The 21,716-nt window shown below is 47.5% G+C and overlaps 1 long non-coding RNA gene across 3 annotated transcripts; it reads right to left on the bottom strand.

Annotated features, from left to right (window-relative positions):
- Positions 1-2,813: 2,813 nt before the first annotated feature.
- On the bottom strand, positions 2,814-20,848 carry LOC145523138 (uncharacterized). 3 transcript variants are annotated; one of them, XR_014066375.1, is made up of 4 exons: positions 20,490-20,829; positions 17,449-18,311; positions 4,839-4,888; positions 2,814-2,890 (listed from the first exon to the last, which is right to left on the bottom strand). It is a non-coding gene; the product is annotated as an uncharacterized LOC145523138 (long non-coding RNA). The 3 variants fall into 3 exon arrangements; XR_014066376.1 differs by lacking the exon at positions 4,839-4,888 and having other exon boundaries at positions 20,490-20,848; XR_014066374.1 differs by lacking the exons at positions 2,814-2,890; positions 4,839-4,888 and having other exon boundaries at positions 17,395-18,311; positions 20,490-20,848.
- Between the last annotated feature and the right edge of the window lie 868 nt (positions 20,849-21,716).

Here is a 21,716-nt window from a genome sequence, read left to right as displayed (position 1 = left end):
CCTCTGTCCATAGAATTCTCCAGGTGAGAATACTGGAGTGGGTAGGCATTTCCTTCTCCAGGGGATTTTCCTGACCCAGGGATTGAACCTAGGTCTCCCGCATTGCAGGCAGACTCTTTACCGTCTGAGCCACCAGGGAAATATAACCTTAATGAGCAGAAATTTCAATTCAAAGATCCACATGTGGCCAGTGATTACCATATGGGACAGAGAAGAAAAACTTAAGGCCTCCCACAGCACCACTAGTGGATGCCAAGTAACAGGAGAATAATAGGAGAATAATATGCTAACCCCCTCGAGGAGGAAAAACCACTGAGGGAAGACAGCTAACTGGCAGAAATCAAAACTCCTTTTCCACAAACAGCCATTTTCCCACTAAAAGTTCCAAGCATCATTGGGCCATACAAAGCCAGAAATATGTGGCAAAAGGAACAGCTACACACATTCGTCAGCTCAACAAGAGGAAAGAGTGGGAAACATCCACAGCGGGTTTGCAGAACAGAGAACCTGTCATTTTTCACTTACGTCCTGCAGGGACCCAATGCCATGAAAGAGACGTGTGCGTGCTAAGTCACTTCAGTCATGTCTGACTCTGCAACCCTATGGACTGTAGCCCACCAGGCTCTTCTGTCCATGGGATTCTCCAGGCAAGAATACTGTAGTGGGTTGCCATGCCTTTCTCCAGGGGATCTTCCTGATCCAGAGATCGAACCCGTATCTCTTATATCTCCTGCATTAGCAGGTGGGTTCTTTACCACTAGTGCCACTTGGGAAGCCAGTGAAAGGGACAAAGATAACAAACCTCAGTATGAAGAGGCTTTGGGGTGTATGATGAATTGAAACCTTGCTTGTCCTCTGTTTTGGAGGGTACCTGCTATGGGACTATCTCACAGGTCGGAACTTCGGTTTAATATCAGTAAGATCCTTCTGGGGTTTCAAAGTGCCTGGGCTGGGATCTGAGTTAGAATTTTCTGCTATCACACAGCATGAAGGTCAGGTCAGGCCCCAGCCTATCAGTGTCTGGGCAGTTGTGTGATCTAGGGAGAACAAAGTCATTAGCCTCTCGTATGCACTTGGTTCAGGTCATCGACATGACTGGGGAGGCTGTTCTAGGAAGAAAGGCAGATGATAAATACGAGGTATGCGTTCCAGACAAGCAGACAGAGAGAGGGTACCACAATCCCTGGGGGAGCCGACAGAGTGAGGGGGCTCACATTCCACCCCCTGACCTGTTCTTCACCTGGTGTCCCTTATCTCAAAACAACAACCCACCAGCTATTCATGTGCCCGGAGAGAAAGCTGGCAGGGGTCACCTCAGATACTTCCCAGACACTTTCTTTTTCTTCACCCCCATATTAAATCGGTCATTAAGCCCTGCTGGTTCAGAAATGTTTCCAAACCACCTTCATCATGGCCTTCACTACCTCCTCGGGGACTCTGGCCATTTCTCAGCAGGACTCTACCTGTGTCCATTCACCATCTTCCCTCTCTCAGTCCATTCTCCCTCACTTGCTGGAGGTACCAGACCAAGAATCACTCACGAAGCGTGGTTCTATTTAGCCTAACGGGCAACGCCAACACCTCTCTGGCAAGCAAGGCTTCTCAGGAGCCAGTCACAGGGTTTCTCTCCAATCTCCCCTCACACAGGTCTGCCACGTGGACCCACACTCTGGTCCACTGTGCTTCTTGCCATTGGCTCTACACACCTGTGTCTTTGACACACCATCCCCATGACTAAGATGCTCTTCTTTTCCCAACGAACTCCTCTGTGAAGCATTTTTGGATCCAAGTGGAATCAGACACTTCCGTCCTTTGTGCTCCCAGAAACCTCCTGTGCAGACTGTGTTTATGAGTTCCAAGGTCTGTGTTCTCTTTAGATGAGGAGCTCTGAGCTCCTCAGTGCCTGGGAATATGGTTTCTCAGTCATTTCTATTTCTCGCTCACCTTGCATGTCCCTCGAATATAATGAGTATTTGATAAATAAAAGAATGAATGAATGAATGAATGAAAAGTAGGTTCATCAGACTAAAAGCACAAGACTGCACTTCTCAAGCCCTAATATGCACATGAATCGCCTGGGGAATCTAAATATTAAAGAGCACAGTCTGACTCACCAGGTCAGAGTGGGGCATGAGAGTCTGCATTTCTATTCAGCTCCCAGGTGATGCTGATGTGTTGAGCACTCATCATGGTGACCACACTTTCAGTAGTCAACACTGAGCTCCTGTAAGTGGGGAAACACAGAAACCAAACAAACCTTGTCCGTCACTCAGCCGTAAAACCAAACACCTCTCAGCTATTCAGAACGATGCTTCATTTATCGACGTGGGTGTATGCTAAGTGAACACATGCAGAAAAGATGTAGAACAGCACCCGGTATTGTTTAAATATAACTAGATAAATTCAAGCATACCTTGTTTTATTGCTCTTCACTTTAGCGCACTTCGCAGATACTGCATTTTTTACAAATTGAAGTTTTGCGGCAACTCTGTGTCAAGTAAGTCTACTGGCACCATTTTTCCAACAGCATTTGCTCACTTGGTGTCTCTGTGTCACATTTTGATAATTCTTGCAATATTTCAAGTTTTTTTCATTATTAATATGCTTGTTCTGGTGATCTGTGACCACTGATCTTTGATGCTATTATTGCAAAAATATTATGACCCTCTGAAGGCTCAGATGATGGTTAGCATTTTCTTTAGCCATAAATCATTTTTAATTATGTTCATTTCTTTTGAGACATATGGCTATTGTACCCTTAACAGACTACAGTGTAGTGTAGACTAACTTTTACATGCACTGGGAAACCAAGAAAACTTGGACTTGCTTTATTGTGATAATTGCTTTCTTGTAGTTGTCTGGAACCAGCCCACAGAATCTCCAAGGATGCCTGTAATAGAATTTATCAGATAGATGGAAGGAAGGAAGAAAGGAAAGGGAAGGGAAGGGAGGAGATAAGAGAAGGAGGAGGATAAGAGAGAGAAGAGAAAGAAAAAGGCATATTTTATCAGAGTGTTGATAGTGGTGGTCTCTGGGGAATGGAATATCAGAAATTTAATTTTTTTTTCTTTGTAAGTATCTGAATTTTCCCATTTTCTACAGTAATCATCCATTCTCTTATAACATTAAAGCTATTTTTATCTTTAAAATTTGCCCAAGAATATACTTCCTCATTTTCTGTGCTTCCTAAAAACAAGGTGACAGCTCAGTGGGGGGTCCAGGGTCCCCCATCAGGGATTGGTCCATGGCCTTTGGCAAAGGGATGGTACAAGGGCAGGAAACAGCTGTGAGAAGCCCCCAGCCAAGCAGCAGCCACCTCCCAGAAAAGGTGCTCTAAACACCCAGAAGAGTGAGGATCTTAGGAGGTAAGGGTCTTATAAACAGAGGTCTAAAGGAGGGGAAAGTGCATCCGAGAGCAGCTGGGCCCTCCTGCCCAATCCAGCACCGTGGGCCCCATGAGCACACAGCCTCTCTTTATGAGCTGGGCCACGGGATAAACAAGGCCAGGGTCACATGCAGGTATAAGGGGATACCGAACTGCCATGGCAAGGAGATTGAAAGCATTTGGTGGCTTGAAGTTAAGCAGCCTATTTCTCTCTCACGTAATAGTCCAGGGTGGGTTTTCAGGCTGAAGGCACAGATCTGCTGCACGTGGTCATGCAGGACCCTAGCTGGTAGCCATTCTATAATCTCCAATGCCTGACTTTCTAGGCTCCCCGGGCATTGCCTTTCCAGGTAGCCAGAAGGGAGAAAGGGTGTGGAATGGCATGATGGGAGGTGTCTATGGGCCGGATCTGGAAGGGGCCATCATCACTTCTGTTCAAGTTCCACTTCTAGGTCTCAGTTCCATGTCTACATCTAACAGCAAGGGAGGGGAGTCATACTAGCTGCGAGCCCAGGAAGTAGAGAGGGTGCATTTTTATGGACAGACTGCAGCTTCCACCACTTCATCACCTAGAGTCAGACCCCAAACTTTAGGGTCACAGACGATTACTGGGCACCTACCTACTATGTGCCAGACACCATACGAGGCGCCAGAGGCTCAAAGATGAGCAGGACACAGTCCCTGGCCTTGCAGGGTCCCGACATAGGGACTGCAGAGAGTCACTGAGACCAGCAGCATGGGGTCTAGCGAAGAGGAAACACAACCAGCCCAGCGGATGTGCACTCAGCAATTCTAACACACATAAGAAAGGGGATTTGTACTCCACAGACATGCAAACAGGGACTTTTGGGACTCTGTAGGTGATTTCCTTGGGCACGTATCTGTGGGCGGAGTGCCCCAGAGTAGGGGTGTGTGTGTGTGTTTGAATGTGAGGAGAGGGGGTGGGCACACCCACTGAAGTGCTTGATGTATATCGGGCACGTAGGAGAGAAAGAGAGAGGGGATTAAACAATATTCAGGACTACTCAACATCCTTAGCTGACACGAGCATTTCCTCTCTATTCTGAAGACCAAAGGCTACATCATCTAGATCTAGAAGTCTAAGTAGTTTTAAATGAACTTTAATTCTCCCTTTAATATTCTCTATTCTTCTAATAAAAGCTCTAATTCAAAAAAAATACACGCACCCAGTATGGAGAGAGTAACATGGAAATTTACAATACCATATGTGAACTAGATAGCCAATGAGAATTCGCTGTGTGACTCAGGGAACTCCAACAGAGGCTCTGTGACAGCTTGAAGGGCGGGATGGGAAGGGAGATGGGAGGGAGATTCAGGAAGGAGGAAACATGGGTGTACCTATGGCTGATTCTTGCTGATGTATGACAGAAAACCACAAAATTCTGTAAAGCAATTATCCTTCAATTAAAAAATTAAAAAAAAATACACCCACCTCAGTGTTCATAGCAGCACTGTTTACAATAGCCAAGACATGGAAGCAACCTGAAAGTCCATCAATAGATGAATGAATAAAGAAGATGTGGTGTATATATACCATATATATAGGAATATTATATGCAGAGAAATACATATAGGAATATTACTTGGCAATAAAAAAAGAATAAAATAATGCCATTTGCAGCATCATGGATGGACCTAGAGATAGTCATACTAAATGAAGTAAGTCAGACAGAGAAAGACAAATATCATACAATATGTGGAACTTAAATCATGCTAATGAACTTATTTACAAAATAGAAATAGTCTCACAGACATAGAAAACAAACTTAAGATTATCAAAAAGGAAAGGTGGAGGGATGGAATAAATTAGGAGCATGAGATTAACGAATACACACTGCTAGGTATGAAATAAACAAGAAGAATTTACTGTACAGCACAGGGAACTCATTGGAAAAGACCCTGATGCTGGGATAGATTGAGAGCAAGAAGAGAAGGGGACAACAGAGGATAAGATGGTTGGATGGCATCACCGACTCAATGGACATGGGTTTGAACAAACTCCAGGAGATAGTGAAGGTCAGGGAAGCCTGGTGTGCTGCAGTCCATGGGGTCGCAAAGAGTCGGACATGACTTAGTGACTGAACAACAACAGGGAACTACATTCAATATCTTGTTATAACCTATAATGGAAAAGGATCTGAAAAAGAATATATACATAACTGAATCACTGCTATATATATAAAACTAACACAATATTGTAAAACAACTACACTTCAGTTTAACAAGTAGAGACTGTGAAAAAATACACAGTCTCTCTTATTCTTAGATTTCTGCCCAGAACGACTCAGTTCCGTGTTCCAGAGTTTCCTAAGCTCCTCTCCCGTAATCCTCTAGCCAGTGTCTCAGCCTCTCGCTGTCCCTCAGTCTTCTGCCATGCTGGTGAAGGAATAGTAACCACCCCTGGGTGGGTCACAGTGACCAATGGTCCAGGCCCCAGAGGGCCAGGATGGAAATGCGTCTGTTTGGGTGCTTTCTCAAAGACCCTGACATCTGGGCCTTCCCAGGAGGGCTCACAGCCCTACACAGAACCAGCGTGGACTGGACCATTTCCCCAGAAGAACAGGCAAGCAGACAGCACTGGGTGATTTTCTGTCCAGAAACACAAAGGTGCTATGGTGTAGGAAGAACAAGACTCCAGGCAGATGGAGGATACTGTACAGATTAATAAATTCAGGGAGAGTCGGGCATCTTCATAGAAGCCTGGGGACAAAGGGCTTGGGCTGGAGCAGTGGGCCACAGAGGACAACCAACGGATAGTGATAAGCTGAGGGGGTCCGTGAGCTTTGAGTATTTTTAGGCAAAGAGCAAGGATCCGAGCCATTTGGTTCTAGTAGCGGAAGCTACTGCAAAACCAAATGAGTTGTTCCTAACAGCAGGCACCTCAGAGAGATACTCAGGTCACCCTAGGGAACCCCACTCTCTGCCCAGCACTTCCCCTCCTGGGGGGCAAACCTGCCGGCCAAACTGTCCCCAGCACACAGGCCTCCTCCTGCTTCCAAGCTAAGGGATGGAGAAGCAGTGGGACAGGGTCACAGCTCCCGTCCAGGTGGGGTCACCCTCAACCCTGAGTCTGGCTGCTCTGTGAGGAGGAGAGAAACCTATAGACATATTAACTATAATAATAAAAAGTAACCACAAACATTTGCCCCAGCTGCACAGAGCTGTTTAGCTAGCAAGACCCTTTTGTTTCTACTGTCACCACCCCCTTAGCCCGTATCCCTGGGTAGCTGCCCAAGGAAGGGAGGAGGTACCCTGCTCCATCCTTCATCCGCCCAGACTCAGGACCATAGGGGCCATCCACACAGGCTCCAGCCTTGGCTCCCACCACTGGCACTGTGGCCTTTACCTGGCTGTGCCCTTCTCCCTTGCTGGCATGCGGCATGCTCCCTTGATGGCCCTGTCCTGGAAGGAGGCACTGTCCCCACCCCCGGGGGCTAGAGGGATCCTCAGAGGACATTCAACAGCTGCTCCTGCCTCTGGGAAGGACAGGCGGCTCCTGAGTCATCGCAGGCAGATGGGAGCCTGTCCTATTTTTTTCAAAATACCCACAAGAAATGCCACCATCTGCTTAGGTAGTCAAATGTGTCTGATGATCTGACAAGGCCAAATGGGGAGCCATGACAGCACCATTTACTGCTGGGACCAGCAACCAGAGCAAACGGAGAGAACTCCTTCTCTCAGAACAGCAGGCTCCAGTTTGCAAGGCACTTTCTGGGGAGCTTTGCAGCTCCAAGGGTCCTACATGTGGAGCTTGTAAAAGAAGCACTATTTTTTAAATGTGGGTCCCGTCCTAAAGACTCAGCAGGAGTAGGTCTGGGATGTAATCTGGGCTTTTGAGGTTTTGAAAAGGTCTGCAGGTGTTTCTGATGCACAGACAAAATTGAGAGGCCCTGGGCTGCATCATCTCACCACTTCCTCAAAGAAAGAAAGGTGTCCCTGAGAGATGGAAGACGTGTACTGTTATTCCCAACTTGTAAATGAGAAAACTGAGGCTTGGGACACCTAAACAACTTGCCCAGGCTAACACATTTAACTAAGCTTAGATCAAAGAGCAAAATCATGTCTCTGGTCCATGTTTCCCCATCTCACCACACTGCCCCATCAGAAGAGGGATGGAGAGGATGCTAGGAAGCTCTCCTTGCTCAAGAATGTACTTCCCGGGGAGGGTGGAGCCTGTGAGTCACTCACATCTTAGTTATTCTAACAGTGTTCAGTCAAGTCAAGTTTCCACATCATTTTGGGGAAAGACAGCAAATCAATGAAACAGAGGTTATCCTTCCAAACTTCCAGCAGTATCAATAGAAGATCAACCCCACCCAGGAGTGGTACATGTGCTCCATAACTGTTCAAGGCAATTTTCAAGCTTTTCTGATGCTAAAAATCTGAAACACTTAATCAAACTGAAAATTCTTTGTAAAAAAAAAAAATTAAAGGAAAAAAAGAAAAAAAGCTGAGCTAGAATCTCCAGGAAAGGGACTGGAGAAAACAGCTTTAACAAGTGCCCTGGTGATCCTTGTGATCACAGAAGTTGGGGAAATTGTTCTAAGGCCATGGTTCTCCACAGCACAGGGCAGAGATTTCAGCATGGCAGGACTCCTAGTACTTAGACCTTTAAAGTTGTCCTTGGGGCCTCTCAGGTGACAGGAAGTGACATCTAGAGCTGGATTTCTTAGCCTTGCATAATTGACATTTGGGAGCAGATCATTCCTTCCTGTGAAGGGGACTGTCCTGTGCATTGTAGAATGTTTAGCAGCATCCCCAGCCTTTACCCACTAAATGCCAAGAGCACTTCCTACCCAACTCTGATGATCAAACCATCTCCAGACATTGCCTAGCACCCTGGAGGACAAAGTCTCCCCAAGCTGAGAACCGCTGGTCTAGTGGAAAGGGTGGAGGCCCGTGAGTGGACAGCCCTGCTGGTCACAGGCTGGCTCTTCTACTGGCCACCATGTACACTGAGGCCACACTTAATAACTTCTTGAAGCCTCAAGACCTCCATCTGTGAAACAGGGCTGAGGTCTGTCTTGCAGCAATGTTGTGAAGATGGATTACGATCCGGAATATAAGGATTCTGATTCACTTAGTAAAAAGCATCCAAGGGTAGAAGGACTTAGCCATGTGTCCCTTAAAGCATCTAGGATTAATCCAACAGTAAACCCCATAAAGGCCTTGTTATGGACTGAAGTGCATCCACCCCACGCCACCCGTATTCATATGCAGAAGTTCTAACCCCTAGTATCTCAGAGCATGACTGTACTGGGTGAGAGGGCCTTCAAAGAGTTAATTAGTTACTGAGCCCAGCACACAGTTAGGGTGGGCTCTAATCCACTCTGGTGGGTGCCTCTAAAGAAGAGAACGTGTGGAAAAACAAAGACACCAGGGATATGTGTGCACAGAGGAAAGACCACCTGAGGACACATGAGGAGATGGCCATCCACCGTCTCCACTAAGGACAGAGGCCTGGGGGAGAAACCAACCCTGCCGACACCTTGATCATGGTCTTCCAGCCTCCAGTACTGCGAGATAACAAACTTCTGCTGATTAAAGCCACCCCGTCTGTGGCATTTTGTGACGGCAGCTCGGGCAAACTCATCCAGGCCTCTTCCTTGACTCTGCCACCAAAGCAGACATTTGTCCCAGATCCTGCTCTTGGCATCGACTGTCTCTACCACTGTCTGGTCATCTGGATCTCATTTCCCTCCACTCTTCCCCTGGAAGGGGTCAGGGGGTCAGGAGGGAACCACACAGCCCCTCACAAGCAAATCCCAAGGTGGTTAAGTAATCTTCCATGCCCAACACATTCATTCGCTTTCCAGTCTAAAGCCCTTTCAGAGGAGCTTAACAACAGTACACAGGACTAAGCCTCCAGCATGGACTCCTCTCTAAATGTAGGTTTTTCCACGCAGGGTAATAATACCCTCTGTGCCTACACCACAGTGATAAAAAGCCATCTAGATGAAGGTGTGCTTTCCCAGTGTTTAATAATCAGCACTTCAGTAGCACCTGGTTAGAAATTTGATTTTCTGGAGAGGGCACCTGAGGACCAGGGTTTTGTTAATAATTTAAGAGCAATATACCACACAGGTGACCCTCCATGGAGACAGGACATATAAAGATATAGAGCGTGTCCTAATAACAGCTTTCACCTACATCCATCCTGCTGGGATCAGGCACAGTTATAAGTGCTGCATCCATGTGCAACCCTATGAATTGGTGCCTTTGTTATTTTCATTGTAAATGAGGAAACTGAGGCACCGAGAAGTTCTGCATCTTGTCCGAGGGCCACAGCTAGTGAGTGGCCAGACCAGGAGCCAAAGCCAAGGTGTCTGGACATCCTGAGGAGAGGAAGTGGGTCCTGTTCATTTGGGCTGCAGCCCTTCCTCACACACACAAGGCCAAGCACACAGATGTAGCCACTCATGCCACTCAAGCAGCCCCAACTCGAGAAGCACTATGGGGTCATGGAAAAAGCATGAATCTTTGTGGGGAATCCTGACTCCTCCACCAAACAGCTGTGTCATCCTGGGCCAGCTACTTATTTCTCTAAGCCTGAGTTTCCTCGACTGTGAAAATGTGAACACCCCTCACAGGCTATTTTAAGGAAATAACAGGGAAGCTTCAGTCATAAAACGCTTCGGGGGGCATCAGGCACCGAAGTTCCTCAATGAACATGTGTTCTCTTCCCTCCCCATCACTTCTTGCTGGAAGGACTTTGTCACCAACTCTTCAGCTTAGAGAAATCTTCCTCTCATGTCAGGTGGGCTTCCCTTGCAGCTCAGACGGTAAGGAAGCCGCCCACAGTGCAGGAGACCAGGGTCGGGAAGATCCCCTGGAGAAGGGAATGTCTACCCAGTCCAATATTCTTGCCTGGGGAAGTCCATGGACAGAGGACCCTGGCGGGCTACAGTCCACGGCATCACAAAGAGACACGACTAAGCGACTAATTTTCACTTTGTCACGTGTCAGAAATCATCCCCCGAGACCACTGGTGTCTCCAATTTGCTCAAAGGCTGGTTGACCAGAGCACATAACCAGGGGCTTGTTATCCTCTGTGCTGAATTTGTCCCCCACCATTCCTCAACCCATATTGGAGTGTCTACCATGTGCCCAGCTGTTTTAAGCCCTTAGATCTTTCAGTGAATAAGACGGAGATGGGCTGCTGTCCTTACAGAGCACACACTCCAAACTCACAACAAACTGTGTTTGACTGCTTGCTTAAATGCAGAGTCCTGTCTACAGGGTCCTATTCACCTGGTTCTCTCCCAAGGACTGCTCTGGTCTACAGGGCATTTGAGCGGAATGGATATCCACCCTCGGAGCCTCGGTTGGTGGTTTCTTTTGTGTGGCCTGGAGTCAAGCCCCTATCAGTTGTTAACACCTGGGAGTGAAAGTGCTTATCTGAGAAGGAACACAGCCCCCCACCCTGTCTCCCAGCCCCCAGCCCAAGCCCTATGAGGTGTCCTCCAAGCGACAGGGAGTGGGGTTTACCATTCCTGTCACAAAGTGAGGGAAGGACAGAGAAAGGGTGAAACCAGAACCTCCAGGGCTTCTACTCTAAAGGGGGTCTCTGGGCAGCCCTCTGGGGCCTCAGCCTCCTTGCCTTTCCTGGACTGGAGGGGCAGGTAGGGTTAGAGAGCCGGGGCCTGAGCCCTCTCACGGCTGTGAAAGAGACATCTAAATTTAAGTTTTAGAAACCAGACTTCTTTAGAAACCACAGTGCCTCGCCCCACTGTCTCTGATGTCATGGATACAGAGAGGAGTCGTTCCTTGCCTTGGGGAGAGAGAGAAATTGAATCTAGAGACATCACGTGGATCATCATAGTAGCATCTCTTATATTAAAAGAAAAACACAGGAAAAAAAAAAAAACACCCCACCAAAGAGTCAGTGGCCAAATTAATTGTTTTCCTGATTAACAAAACACAATTAAGCCCCAAATGCTGCCGCTTGGGGGAAGGTTGTTCGTGGTTTTTTCCGGGGACCTTTCTAGCCACCGAGCAATGACAGCTTCATTCTGATCCCAGCAAGAGGGGCTGAGAGAGAAATAACACTGCAGACTCATTACAGCCACACTGTCTGATTCCTCTCCTGGGAAGCCAGCTCCAGCCTCAGACAGGGGGACACAAAAGCAGGGGTAGTGCTGTCACTGGGCAGCAATGAGTCAGGCCAAGGGGCAACCAGCAGCCCCGGGAGCGCAAGGGGAGAGGGGAGGTGGGTGGGAGTTGGAGCTCTTGGAGGACAGGGAGCCTGAAGGTCAGAGGGCCCAGAACTGCTCCTTGCAGAAATTAGCCTCTCAATGAGCACCTGTTCAACTGGGAAGAAAAGATGGAAGGGAGGAAGGGAAGAAGGTGGAGAGGGATGAAGAGATTGATTCGTGTACTTTCCTAAAACTGCAGAGTGAGGACAATGAGGCATATTCCCCAGTTGTGAAAGCAGTAATGATAATACTTATTTACTGAGCATCTACTAGGGCTTCCCTGGTGGCTCAGACAGGAAAGAATCTGCCTGCAATGCAGGAGACCTGGGTTCAATCCCTGGATTGGGAAGATCCCCTGGAGAAGGGAATGGCGATCCACTCCAGTACTCCCTGGTAGGCTACAATCCCTAGGGTCACAAAGAGACACGACTGAAGCGACCTAGCACAGCACTACTATTTTCCAGGCCTTCTGCTAAAAGCATCCAGTATCTCACTCTACCTTCCCAATTATCCTGCTCATTTTAAATGTAAGTTCACAGAAGCTGAGTAGCTTGTCCAAGATCTCACCTGGGAAGCAGGTTTGCACCCAAGTCTCTGGGACGCAAACTTGCATTTTGTCAACAAGAGTCTTAGCAGCATTTTCTCCTAGAGGCTACCAGCCAAGGCACTGACCCTCTCAGGGACAAGGCTCAAGGCAGCAGGATCAGCTACTCCATCTGCCTGGCCAGCCCCTTTGTGCTGGTCTGGGGTTTCAATGGAGCTAAGTGACGGTGGACAGAGATCCCCTCGGGGCCCAAGTCTGCAGATACTCTCCACACTCACGTTGACCTCTAACACTGGAGGTGCCTTTCCACTCATCGACATGGAGCTGGTGGGGTGAGAGGCAGGATGAAAGAGGGAGGAATAACCAAGGGCAGAGGAAGGCAAAGAAGCAGGATGAGCCGGCAGGCAAGCAGAGGCAGTCCAGCCACAGCTCCAGCCCCTTTGGTGGGCAGGCCCAGAACAGCATAGGACCATCCCTGGATGTCCCCCACTGATCCAGGGCTCACTCATCCAAAGTCCTCAGCCACATGGAGAACCTCTGAGAGCCAGGCTTGGAACTGACAAAGCCTCCCAGGGAGGAAACTATGGAGGTTTAAATAGGCAATGACATGAAGTGAAGAACTCCAGATTCTTGGCTGGAGCTGAGTTTCAACAGTGAAAAAGCATCTTAAGCCACTTGACTGCATCTTAGCTCTTCAGATATTTTATGCATGACCTAACAGCTAAACCTTAATGAAAGCTAGTTACATAAATTTTGGGAAAACAGCAACAAAAGCACTTCTTATAACACAAGACATCAGCTCCTTTATTGTTTCATTGGTCTTGGCATAAATGAAAGTTACTGAGAGCAAGTACTCCACAGGGCTACATCATTTTGGTATTTTTCACCTTACTCTCAGGAGTACTGACTTCAAAGATCATTTACCATCAGCAAAAAAAAAAAAAAAATCTATCTTTGATATCCTTTTTTTTTTTCCTCATCTCTTTTTCTTCTGATTCAACACTCATCAACTATTAGGATGCATTACTCACCTTTATCTACAGCTCTGGAAAACAACATGTGCTACAAAAATTACTTGGGCCACTAGACTCTAGTCATGAATGTACCACTTAGAAAGTCAAGGGAATGCCCTGGCAGTCCAGTGGTTAGGACTCAGCACTTTCACTGCAGTGATCTGGGTTCAATCCCTGCTTGGGGAACTAAGATTCTGCAAGCCACACAGAGAGGCAAAAAAACAAAAAAGTCAAACAAGACTTTGAACAAATGTTATCATAAGGAAGTCCAAGCAGATGTATTAATATGTGGGCTTGGGGGAGAAGTCCAGTTGTGTAATTAAAACTCATGATCTGGAGTTGGACTTCTTGGGCTCAATCCCTGGTCCTACCACTTACTGTTTGTGTTTGAACAGCATTTAAAGCAGCTTAAGTCTCCTGACTTCATCCCAGCTCTTCGGATATTTTACGAATCAGAGAACAGCCAGATGTTAGTGAAAGCTATAAACCTGGGTGGGGCAAGCATCTTAACCCAAGCCTCAGTTTCCTGAGGCGGTAATGGTATCTGTCTCAACCATTGTAGGGATGTTACATGAACCAATCCTTGGGAAGCACTTGGCACAGAAACCACTTGATAAAAGAAAGCTATCATTACTGGATTTCTGCTATGATTAAAAAAAATATTGAAAATAATTGAACTGATGAGTCAGGATTGTGAATGTTTATTGTTATCATGAAATCCATGGCCAAGGTCAGTGGTGAGGCATTGGCATGAATGTAATAACATTGGCTTCTGCCTCTAAGCCTCCTGTGACATCATGTGACAAAAACTGCCTCAGTCACTCACTCACTCTGGGCCCTGCCCTGTCCCTTCTCTGTGAAGTGGGGTATACCACCCTCTCTCTAAGGGCCTTTTCAGCTCCGACGCTATGTCCTTTGTTGGGGGGTGAGGGGCGATGCAGGGAGGATCTACTGCATCTGCACTGGTGAGAGGTGGAAACTCTTGCCTGAAATTGATCCCTTTACCCCCGGCTGGCCAGTTCTCATCTGTTTCACGTTCTCCCCTCCTGCATGAGGCTGCACCAACTTCCCTTGGTGGGGCATGAGTAGCCGGGATGATAGGATGAGGACTATATTGTTCCCTCGCACACACACATGTGCACACACACACATACACATGTGCCCACACACACATACATATGTGCCCACACACCTCCTCTTGTGTCTGATGCCTTGGTAGCAAAAGGCAGGATGATTTAAGTCTCGTCTGGGGGGTAGTGTCTGCACCAGCTGGTGCCTCCAACAGAAGAGGCTGTTAACCCTCCCTCAAAGGGTCTGAAATGAGAACAGCTGGATTACTGGCAGGAAAAAGAGGAGAGAGAAAGCAGACTCCCCACCCTCATCCCACCCCCAGTCCACTGGACCAGTTGTCTTGCTCGTTGCTCAGACCCAATCCAGGCTGATGCCGGCGCCCAGCAGGAATGGAGGCAGGGGGTGTGCGGCCACTGGAAGGCCCTGTCCCATCTAGTCTCCCTGAGACACGCTGTTCCCTCAGGAAGGGAGATGCGAGGGACCGTGTTTGGTGGCTGAGTCCTAAACCCTGGCTCACCATCCTTTCAACCAGCTGCCCTGAGCCTCAGTGTTCCTAGCTGGTCATCACAGTGGCTGCTCAGATCCTGCCTGATCATAGGGAGGTCAAGATTGAGATAACATGCACAAAACGTAAAAATGGTTCAGAGAACCAATCCCACACCTCAAGATGAGGAGATCGGAGCATGTAGTCTCAAAGCAGCAGCACCCAGGGCAAACCTGCCACATTCGGTTATAGGATTCAGTTACAGGATTCGAAGACAGATGCCTCCCCAAGGCACGATGCCTGCCCACGTCTCCCCTGGGGCTCCCGGGTATGGAGCTTCAGACCTGTGCAAAGACTGCCTAGCGACTCGTTAGCACCTCCTTCCCTTCAGACTTGTGAATCCCCTGCTCCCCACTCCCCATCTCCTCTCTGCCCCCAGGAGACTGAGAAGGTCAGGGGGCTCTCCTACACAAGGCGCTAAATGTCGGGTTCTGTTCCCTTGCTTGATAAACAAGCATTGTTTGTTTTCCCATGTCCACCACAGCCTCCAGGAGTAGGGACCTCAGAATCCCCTAGCCAGGGATTTCCCTGGGGGTCCAGTGATCTCCCAATGCAGGGTTCGATCCCTGGTCAGGGAACTAGATCCCATTTGCCGCAACTGAAGATCCCACATACATGCAGCAACTAAGTCTGAAGATCTCGAGCACCGCAACTAAGACCCGGTGCAGCCACATAAATAATAAATAAATAAATCTTAAAAATACTTTTATAAAAAAAAAATCCCCATCCAGCAGTGAACATCGGAGGCCGGGCTCCTGACTCAGGGGCCACCACGCGATCAGGTAAGACCTCAATCCCTCTTTGCTTCAGGTCCCACATCTATAAAATATTGACAGTCATCCCCATCCTGCCTAATTCCAAGAGATGTTTCGAGAAGCAAAATGAAGGTACTTGGGGTAGGAAGTATGATTTAAATGTAAGCTATTTACAAAGGTTTTATAACTCTTTCGTATTACTTTTGCATGGGATTATCCTGGAGTAAGAAGACCTCTTCAGGAGTTTTGCTATCCCATTGGAAGTTAATGAACCACAGAAAAGTAATAATAAGACTGGGGGTGGGAAAGACAAAACATAACAAACAAAAGCCCCTTCTGGAATCCAGGGACTGAAAGTCTTCATGCCACCTCCAGACAAAGTCCTTTCTCTTTGGAATACGACGAGATGGTATACATGGGCGAGATGATGGTACATAGGGGTCAACATGCTGCCCAAACAGTCCCTGTAGGACTCACCATCTTCCTCTCATGGAACTCTTCCCACTGCTCCAGAGCTTGAATAAAAAGGCCAAGAAAATAAGATTGTATAAAGTCACATCTATGCCCCCGGGGCTTAAGCATCCACTAAGAGCACAAGGTCCAGGCAGCTGTTCTGAGCCATGAACCTTCTGTCTCTCAAGCTAAAAGGACTCTCCAGAGGAGACATGATGTTGATCATGATGATGAGCCACTCTTGTGACCATCACTCACTGAACCACTCACTTGACCTGGTTTAATGATAGCTTCACAACCTCTTTGTAAGGTTACCAGTAGCATCAGTCAGAGCAACAGTTCTCAAATGTAAGCACACTCCAGAAGCATGTGCAGGGCTTAAGAACCCAGATTGCTGGGCCCCACCCCCACTGAGTTTACTCTTCAGTCAGTCTGGGGTAGGGCCCAAGAACTGGTGTTTCTAACAGATAACTGATGGTGCAGATTGTGCTGCTGGGGATCACACTCATAAGTTAGGGTTCAGAAGAGACTCCATTCAAATGAAGTTCCAAAATCACTGTGGACAGTGACTGCAAGCTTGAAATTAAAAGACACTAGCTCCTTGGAAGAAAATCTAAGACAAACCTAGACAGCATATTAAGAAGCAGAGACATCACTTTGCCAACAAAGGTCCATCTAGTCAAAGCTATGGTTTTTCCAGTAGTCATGTATAGATGTCAGAGTTGGACCATAAAGAAAGCTGAGTGCCAAAGAATTGATGCTTTTGAATTGTAGTGCAGGAAAAGACTCTTGAGAGTCCCTTGGACAGCAAGGAGATCAAACCAGTCAATCCTAAAGGAAATAGATACTGAATATTCACTGGAAGGACTGATGCTGAAGCTCCAATACTTTGGCCACCTGATGCAAAGGGCCAACTCATTGAAAAAGACCCTGATGCTGAGAAAGGTTGAAGGTAGAAGGAGAAGGGGATGACAGAGGATGAGATGGTTGGATGACATCACTGACTCAATGGTCATGAGTTTGAGCAAATTCCAGGAGATGGTGAAGGACAGGGAAGCCTGGCGTGCTACAGTCCACAGGGTCAAAAAGAGTCGGACACGACTGAGTAACTGAACAACAACAACCCTGGGTTATCTACCCACAGCCACACAATTTAAAAAATAGCTGCACTGAGGTTCCAATCTAAGTCCTCTACTGATGCCAAATCTTTCACACATTCCTGGTTGCCTCATTGTCTCTTGGGGCTGAACCTAGGGAGGGTAAACTGTGCAGGGCTGACCCTGAATGCATCTAGTGTTTACAGCCTTTTGAAGAAGGTCTGAGGACAAGACAAGGGAAGGAAACAGGACCAGATGTGTGACACTTGGAAGAGGCCTGGTGGCTACTTGGGTCAAATTCTGCACGAAGGAGAGATTTACAGGAGTCATCCGGGCTTGCTTTATTTCCATGCCCAATTCCACTACTCACCGGATGTGGTCCACATGGAGACTGTGCCTAAGGTCCCAAGTCAAACGGTCACCCCATAAACTTGCTGTGAGGTTGACCTCCAAAACCCAGGCCAGTGCCATGTGACAGAATCCAAGTTGCAATGAAGTCAGTCCAACCTGTGGCTGTGACTCAGTTTCCTTGTTTGTTAAAGAGGAGAATGATTCCTGTCCCCTCAAGGCCCCAGCACAACTGTGTAAATAAGCAGGACTTAAAAACAAATACTCAGCACTAGCAGCTCCTTTGCATAAGTGTTTTGTAAACATCCCCAACTTCACCGTATCAGTGGTGTGGAGCTCTCTGTGGAGGTTTGCAAAGCACTTTCCAAATGTGCTCCTTGTTGTTGATGTTGGCACGAGCTTTAAAAGATTCCTGGATGGAAGTGTTTCCTGTAGATTTTAACTCGATCCTCTCCCCTATTTTGTTATAAGAGAAAATAAATCGACAGTTTTGCTCAGTGGCCATCCCATTTCAGCAGCTCCGTCTCCCGGCCTTGGCACCTCTACGCTTGCTGCCACTGGTGGGCATATCAAGCATTCATTAAAGGCAAATTGGGTTTTTAAAAATAGTGAGACATCTGCATGTAGTGTTGTTTTATCATTACAATTAGGCAAATGGGCTTCTAAATCAAATGCGAAATGATTTCAGAAGGATTTATAGTCAGCACAAGACAACAGCGCAGGGCCAGCCCTGGACAGGTCAGCTGCATCCTTGTACATCATCCAGCGAAGCTACTGGAAAGGGAGCCCAAGGGAGAACTTGGCAGCAGCATTTCTACTCTGTCCCCATCTCATTCACAGTCCTGTGACTCTGTGGAGGGTGATTCCTGGCCCTTCGAATCCAGCCTGTAAAAGACAGAATCCTCTCACCTGTGTCCTGCCTGGGTGTGTGCTAAGTCATTTCAACCATGTCCAACTCTGTGAGATCCTATGGACTGCAGCCTGTCAGGCTCCTCTGTCCATGGGATTCTCCAGGCAAGAATACTGGAGTGGGTTGCCACGCCCTCCTCCAGGGGATCTTCCCAACCCAGGGATAGAACCTGTGTCTCTAACGTATAACCTGCATTGGCAGGTGAGTTCTTTACCACTAGTGCTACTTGGGAAGCCCCTCCTGTGTCCTGACCCTTCAAATCTCAGCCATCAGAGAAGCATCTATTTACTATACCTTTGGGAAGCACCAGCCTGCCACTAAATCCTAGGGATCACCACCTCCATTCTGCCCCAGATAAACTTTCAAAACTCCAAAGGCAGTTTTTCAGAGCCAATTGCCTAGAAAGAAGGGGTCAGTGATGGTTATCAATAAGCACCTGATCAATGTCTTTGACGTCTGGTGGTATTACTCACTCAGTCGTGTCCAACTCTTTGCAACCCCTTACGTCTATCATCCCCTTACACAGTTGATATTCCCTTACAAAAAATCATGCCTTCTAAAATCAGACAGTGAGATCTGTGTCATCTGTTCAATTCCCCTTTTTTGCCATGGCTACCAGACATCTCAAAACTAAATTTAATATTCAATTGCAGTCACTTAAGTAGCCTGGATTTTTAGTGTAATTATCTCTGCCCCTTCTTCTCTATGGTTTTCAGTTTCTATTTTATGTTTTATTGAACACATGCCAGCCTCAGAGCCAACGTTAACCCTGCCTTTCAGCAGGGGTGGAAAGGATCTTACAATGTTTCAGGGAGCTGGAAGTGGCCCAAATTCATTAATGAGCTGAGCCATAGACCAATGTTCCTAATAGGGTTCTTAGGGTGTTAGAATGATCCCAGAAGGGAAGTGAAAAGAGACCTCTGATTCTATTTATCGAGTGTCCTCTTTGTCCCAGTCACCTTTAAATATCTGATTTCATCTAATCCTCACCAAGACCCTCTGAAATTGGGTCAGTCAGTTTCTATAACCCTCAGTTGCCTCATCTGTAATCTGGGAACAGGTTTCTTATTCAAGTTCTCATGGTTAATTAATGGGGCTGAGATTAGCTGCATGATACATCTGACTTCAGAGCACACCCCAGCCCAGCCTACAAAGTGCTTTTATGGGAAACAGAGACGGACATAGCTCTGGAAAGACCCAGTTCTACGGTGCCAGAGACACTGTTGATCATGGAAAAAGTGTGTGTTCTACAGTCAGGGGCAAGTTAGAACCCCACTTCTTCATTCTCAGAAACAGCCCCGAGATAGACAGAGATCATCAGTCCTCACCAAAATCTTTGTTCTCCTTCTTTTGGGGCCATATTACTCAGTCCCTGAGCACTTAGGTGGGGCCACGTGGCCGGCACCATGTACACATCCGGGGCATCCCAGGATGTGCTAGCAGTAAAGAACCTGCCTGCCAGTGCAGGAGATGTAAGAGATGTGGGTTCAATCCCTGGGTCAGGAAGATCCCCTGGAGAAGGATATGGCAACCCACTCCAGTATTCTTGCCTGGAGAATCCCATGGACAGAGGATCCTGGCAGGCTTCAGTCAATAGGGTCACACAGAGTCAGACACAACTGAAGTGACTTAGCACATATGTCCCATATACATCACTTCCCAGCTTTACCTGTAAACAGCCACCCACCCTCTCTCCCCCTCCCCCTGGCTGAACAGAACACCTTGAGGACGAGGGAAGGATGGAGTCCCAAATTGAGGGGAGTCTAGAGTCCTTGAATGACTTGGCAGAGCTGAGCCCATTTCATCTCCTTCAAACTGCATTGGACTGTGATATGAATAAGAAATAAAATTTGACAGTGTTTAGGCTCCTGAGATTTGGGGGTTATTTGTTATTGGGGGTCATTTGTCATGGTGCTTGACTCACCCTACTGCGAGCCTAACCATGGTGTTTCCTTTTAACAAGCTTGCCTGAAAAGATTCCAGGGACCTAAGTTTAAAAACTTAATACAGTTCTGATTCAAGAGGTTGTAGGGAGGACATGATTCCGTTTCCTTGTTCCTCTAACCGAAGTTGTCCACAAATCACCCCTACTCGTAGGAGCTTCAAGAACATTTCAAGTTAATCTCCGTTTCTGCTCAGAGCATCAGTCATACCTGTGAGTCATAGACCTGCAGGGTGTTCAAGCTGAAAGGCACCTCTGAGATAATTATCACAAATTTGGAAGATAGGAAAATGAAGGCCAAGATGTTTGGCTCGCCTGAGGTCTCAGAGCTGAGGCTAAAACCCAAGGCTGGTGACTCTGGATCCAGGGCTCCTGCTCTCCCTGGATGGATGGAAGCCAGGCTCAGGCGGCTGAAGAGATGAAAGCAGCCCAGCCTTGTCTGTCAACCCTCCTAGGGAAGCAGGGAGTGTTCAGAGGAAAGCTGCTGTGTGGATGGAGCCCGTTGGTGCCCTCCACTGGACAGACTCAGCCCTCCACCTCCAGACGCGTCCAAATTGCAGGATTCCGAATGGAGACAAGGAGCTATGGCAACGCTCTCTTGGTGTCCATGGCCACAATCAGCGCCTGTGTTAAAACCCCTTTGAGATCGTGAGCTAGTCCCTGGCATGTCCCCGCATTTTCCAGTCAACGGATCCTGCCTCCCATACAAATGTATGTCACTTCAGGCAGGGACACTTGAGTCTACTTCTCTTTCATGCCAAGAGCAGGCAGCACAGCTTCCCAGATTACAGCCTCCTCTCTTTCCCCCCCGACCCTGCTTCACCGCCTCTGTGAAAATAGAGAATGTCTTCCCTCTAAGGTCCTGTCTCTTTTTTAAAAAAATTTAGTTTCCAGCTCTCCATGAAATTAGCATTTGTCCTCTCTAATTGTATTTGTGGACGCATCAGAATAGAAAAGAAAGGAACCCAGGAGAAAAAGAGGTAATAAAAGCTTCCATCTAAATGACACCCGGGTGGAAAATGAGAAACGGGGCCCAGAGGCCAGTGGGCTTGTTGCAGCCTCTCTGCAGGCTGCCCTGAACAAAAGCTTGCTGGGGAGGAAGTGCGGTCTGACAGTGGCCAGCGTGCTGAACAGAGAACCAGAGAGGAATTGTTCTCTATTCAAAAGGCAATTTTCTCCAAGATGGTGAGGAGCCTCTGCCTGACACTGAGACTCAATTTCCCCGGCTCTTTAAAGCAAATGATTAAATAATCGTGGTAAGTCAGACATGACATTTTATCTCACCAGTTCCCTTTGTGTGTGCATTAGTCACTCAGTCATGCCTGACTGTTTGCGACCCCATGGACTGTAGCCAGCCAGGTCCCTCTGTCCGTGGAATTCTCCAGGCAAGAATACTGGAGTAAGTTGCCATTCCTTTCTCCAGGGGATCTTCCCAACC

This window comes from Giraffa tippelskirchi, chromosome 10 (assembly GCF_054371585.1).
Source record: "Giraffa tippelskirchi isolate mGirTip1 chromosome 10, T2T-mGirTip1v1.2.pri, whole genome shotgun sequence".
In the NCBI taxonomy this organism is placed as follows: domain Eukaryota; kingdom Metazoa; phylum Chordata; class Mammalia; order Artiodactyla; family Giraffidae; genus Giraffa; species Giraffa tippelskirchi.
Note: the sequence above shows the minus strand (reverse complement) of the source record. Positions and strands in the feature narration are given on the sequence as shown.